The following is a 5,612-nucleotide window of genomic DNA, read 5'->3' on the forward strand; positions in this document are numbered from 1 at the left end:
ATATGAGTGGGTATTGAAGGCTAAATTAACACGAAGCGTCATTTTACTTACTGCCCTTCAGGGGTTACTTCTAGAACTCTTTGTACTTCATGTGATGAATCACTGAAACTAATTTATAGAATCTGTAACCCACACCTTCCTTTGGCAGAACGGATGCTGTTTACTAAACCAGTGTTTCAACCTGGACTACAGGAACCCACAGCCGGTCCACGTTTTTGCTCCATCACAGCTCCTGGCTAGACAGTCCATATTTTTTATCCCTACCAGGAGCTGGGAGGGAGCAAAAACATGGACCATCTCGAGGTCCCCAAAATTGGGTTGAGAGACGCTGCTACACCATCCAGTGGACAGGATGTAACACCCCATGCCCGTATTGGCTGCCCTTGTCACAGCCTTTGATATGCCCCCACCCACGGGGTTGTGTCAGTAAAGGATTTGTACCCTGTTTCCTTCCACAGGCTAGCTCTGGTCCTACGAACTGTGTCGTAGATGAATAGGGATTTTTCTTACATCGTGATTGAGATCGTCAGAGTCTGCTGGAGTCTGTATTATTGTCTGGCTGTTTGGATTAGTCTGGGATTGCCTTAATTTATGTAACGGTCTTGGCATTTTCATTGGCCAGATCCATTTTAATTTCAGTGTAAATTTAAGATGTAAACGTGACAGTGATTGCAGAACAATTATTTATTCTGGAATCGGATGTATCTAAGCGCTGGTGTTTCGCTGTCTGTCGTCAATGAGTACTCGACTGTCAGATTATTCACTCGAGGACTGCAGAGTGGAAGGAATTAGTGAGGACTTAGGAAAAAGGAGGAGAGTATGACAGTCCCTCACGCTGCCACACTCCCTCGCCCCAGGGCCTCCAGCTGGTCTTCCCTGGCCGATCTGGTGATGAGAGCCCAGGATGTGCCCAGCAAGGATTTCAGCCCCTCGGGATGATGGGAAGGAAGCTCCTCCAGATGGGATGAGAGCTCACTTCACCATGGTACCAGGGCAAAGAACACATGCTAATTCCCACAATCCCACAGCTGAAGGATGAGCCCTGCAATTTTCCAGGCGGACATCACCTCATGCCACTGATCCTTACATTTTAGTTATACCAGTTGTTAATTACATTTGATTTACGTAGTTAAAGCAAAGTGCTTTTTTCAAGAGAATGCAGGGTCAGCTAGTCCCTGAAGCAACTAGGGGTTAAGGGCCTTGTTTAGGGGCCCAATGGTGATGTCATTCTACCTACGCGGAGATTTGAATTGGCACACAACTCGCTGAGCCACAGAACACCCACCAATTAATTAATTTTAATTAATTAATTTGCAATTTATCAATGTGTTTTGCTGAATACTGACTGAATACTGACTGAGTACTGACTGAATACTGACTGAGTACTGATTGAATACTGACCTTGTCAGTCCACCTCCTTTCACATGTGATGAGAACAGAACCAGTCACAGTTGACAGGTAACAAGATGCTGGCATGTCCCTCAGGTCCCATTACAAATCTTTCTCTCACCTGCTTCTTCAGACAGACATTCCCATTTGAACCCCCAGCTTATGCATGACTCTACCCTTCCCAGACATACTTTCACACACCCCCATCAGTATGTGAAGGGGGCTTTCTCCAAAAATCCCAGAAACACAGGCAGCGACATGCTGCATGTCTTATCGCCGCCGTCCCTCACAGGCTCTTACGCAGCTAAATCCATGGGACAGGCAGTTGCTTAGTTCCTCTAGCGTGTATTATATATATATATATATATAATATATATATATATAAATATATATATAAAATTTGATTTAGTAATACAAATTAAACTCCCTGTCCTTTCAAGAAGTAATATGAGTGACAAATTTTTACCCACGAAAAGCAGTCAGGTCAGTCGTTTACCCCACAAACAGCGCCGTTAGGGGAAAAGAGGGGATATCGATCCTGCATTGATGCGTTCCCAGGTTTCTGCTGAGGTGTCTGAGGTGCAGGATGAGAAGCAAGAACGAATCTCTCCAAAAAAGGCAATGTGTCACATGGCAGTCAGGGAGGAAAAAAAACACAATTAAACTTTAGTACGTGTGCCCAACACACACGCAAACACACTCACTGAAGCATAGCTCTGTACGTGTCGACCTTTAAGGAGACCAGTCAGATAGTGTTCTGTTTCCGTTTGTCACATCTAAGACATTTTGTAAACATAGCAGTATACATGGTTACAGTCACTAAGGTGGCCTGAAAACAGACAGGCCCATTCTCAAAGAAAGCGAAGTATGGAAATGTAATACCAGGGTAAGTAAAAGTGAGACGGGTGTGTTGCATAAAGTGCAGCTCATGACGGAGCCCGGCAACACCTTCCTTATCAAAGACACCGCACCAAAGCTTCTTGTTGACAAATATAAGGTGTATCGGAGCATGGGTCATGTATTACTGTAAATGAAAGGGGAATCTGAAGGGTTTAACGTTAACTGATTCAGCGTAATGGGAAAATAAAGGGGATCAAAGTTCGGAAGATTCATGCAAGAGCACTACTTTGGAGATGAAATACGTACTTCGATGGAAATAGTTCTGTGGTATATAGTGACAGGAAGGGCATAGTGCTGTGATGTTGATGACCATGACTGTCCCTGTCACATGTTATGAAGGAAAAGGCAGGGGAGTCTACTCGTAACATGGGGGGGTGTGTGTGTGTGGGGGGGGGAGGCGGGTCACTGGGGAAATCCTATGAGATCAGCTGCCCAAAGGGTGGCATCCACGCCCTGCGCTGTAACCTGACTGACCTGTGGTTCAGGATAGACACCCTGCAGTCTGACATTCACCAGACAGCGGCGAGCGGAGTGATCCACTGGGGGAATTCCCATAGGGGAGTTAAGTGCATTACACCGAAACATTCAAAACTAAACACCTGCCTTGCGTCAACTAAATACCATCCGTCAAATCTATGTTCTCTGGTAGCTTCAATTATTTCTTTCTGCTAGCTGCTCTTACTACTGTATATTACAAAAATCTGGATAAGAGATTGCACTACATCAATAAATGTATCTGTAATATTATATAGAATACAGTAATCAAAACAAAACGCACAATGATGTCAATTAGCGATGGATAGGGAAGTCTCCCATTACACGGATGATGTATATCTGTGGATTTCCTTCCATTATGGTTCATCTCCACACATCTATCCTGTCAGAAGAATGAGTACCGATTTGTACCTTTGCTTTTCACTGGGGCTGTACCCTCAAGGGTCTGCCAATTGTACCCTTAGCTATAGGTAATTGTACCTTTTAATGTACAGAAACAGACTCTGGGGAACATCCCTAAGGTGCAAGCAACATCAATGTACCCCCATTGGTATAAAAATGTTCCGAATGATGTCACCATTGGGCCCCTGAGCGAGGCCCTTAACCCCCAGGCCTCATGGACAGACTCTTATTTGGCGACCGTACTATAGAGGCCATATAATTGTAGAGGAGGAAGAGGGCGCCAGTAGGGCCAGATAGTGACCAGAGCATGTTATCAAAATACCCCTCGGGTCCTGTGTGTGAGAGATACGCTGTGTTCCAGCCCCTTTATCCTTAATCCTGTATATATTCTGCCTTTTGTTTCCTGGAGGATGATGAAGAGTGCAGCTGTCCTGCTTGTCAGGAAACACACCATCTGCCGAGCAGGAGAATCGAGACGGCAGACTGCTTTTTCTGTTGTCCCTTTTCTTTGTCTGTGATGTTTACCTACTTAACTGATTTTTAATTTATTTTTTATCCATCTGCACAGCTGAATATTTTAGTTCCAATTAGATATGCCCTGCGATGGGTTGGCACCCCATCCTTTGTGATTCCCTGCCTTGTGCCCACAGCTTCCAGGACAGGCTTTAGATTCCTGCAACCCTGATTAGGATAAGGGGTATAAAAGATGAATGAATGAATGAATATATTCAAATTAGGCGCCTTGCATGAAGGTGCCACAGAATGGTCCCTACAGCAGCAAGACACGTCGGCGTATTTTTGTTGGGAGTCAACAAGGGACTGAGTTTAAAACAGGTGCACTTGGAATCCGATCATTATCCGATCGTTAACAGCCCGCCAACGTCGCCAAGCCACAATCACGGTGATTCACAGCCTATCCCTAGAAGAGTGGAGTGTAAAGAGAGGTGGACTGGTCCCCTCCGACTGCAGTGTCAAGAGCTATCCTCAGCGGCAAGGTTCATCCACTGCTCAAGGAAGTGTTTATACTCAGAATACCTACACATAAAGACAGGGGAAAAATGCAGACTTTGCACAGACAGACCAGGAGCTGTGAATGAGCAACAAGGAACAAATTTCTCATAGTCAAAAAAGACTATTAATATGATACGCCCTGCTTTTCACTCTATGTTACTCTGAATCACCACAGTGCTCACTGAATAAGTTCATTGTTGAAAACACATCGGTAAATAATGTGTACAATCCTCAAGGACAAAGAGAATTACCATAGCAGTCCACAAAAATCAGTTAGTAGATAAAAGTGATCATAGTAAATAACGAAACGCTTGTCACAAAGATTCATTCAGATGTAAAAAGGTTTTGTGATTCCAAACACAAAACATCAGTTAGTGCTTAGTGCTGTTCTGTACTTCAACCTCATGCATCCTTAAGTCAGTCTACAAGGCGTGATAACTTCCAAAGTTTATACTAACAAGTAAAAAACACTTTAATTGTATTAATGGCATTCGGTCAAATACTGTCAGATTGTATTTTCATGTATTCAGAGGCTGGGATGATGGAATATACATTCATATATCATGATTTACCCCCCCTGCAATTTGCACAACATGTTTACATATATCTATAGATATTCTGTTACCTATTTATGTGTTTATTGCTCTTTTTACAGCAGCCAACCTGTTCATGGGTGATTTATTTTTCTACTGTGTGCATTTATTGCATTGTTACACTTGTCATGTTTCAGTGCAATAAATGTAGCCCTGTGCACGATCTGCCATAGAGGGATGTTATTTGTATAATGGTGGAACAACAATAAAATTCACTCATCACTCATTTTATTGCCTAATATTCACCTACTCCTCTGCATTGCCCATATGTTTTGATTTTAATGCAATCCATCCATGCATCTTTTAAAATTGATCTTGGTCGGAGTCGCTTTTGGAGGGGGGGGGGGGGGTCTGCAGGCATGCACACACACAGTCATTTGCACATAGGAAAACCACACACGATGAAGACATGCAAACTCGACACAAAAACAGCAGAGAAGAAGTTCGAACCTCGAACCCTGGAGGTGTGAGACAACAATACCATCCTTAGTATGTATAAAATAAATTACATAAATGGGCAAACAATCATGTTCGGGAGGAGCAGAAGCAAAAATGAACACTACTCCATACGTTCATCTTTCAAGCGCTTAGTATAGTCAGAGTAGCGGGGGGGGAGTGGGCTGGGGTTTTTCCCAGGCAACACAGAACGCATGACTGGGGTACACCCTGAACTGGGTAAAGTGCCAAAAAAAACACTCATATTTCCCATCGAATCAAAGGAAGCTGGAAATATACACAGAAATGCATCATGGGAAACGTATTTCCATTCACTGCCTTCCGTCGTTTAACGCTTTCCATGCATTAATGTAAACTACACATCCC

This window comes from Brienomyrus brachyistius, unplaced genomic scaffold, assembly GCF_023856365.1.
Source record: "Brienomyrus brachyistius isolate T26 unplaced genomic scaffold, BBRACH_0.4 scaffold67, whole genome shotgun sequence".
Classification (NCBI taxonomy): Eukaryota; Metazoa; Chordata; class Actinopteri; order Osteoglossiformes; family Mormyridae; genus Brienomyrus; species Brienomyrus brachyistius.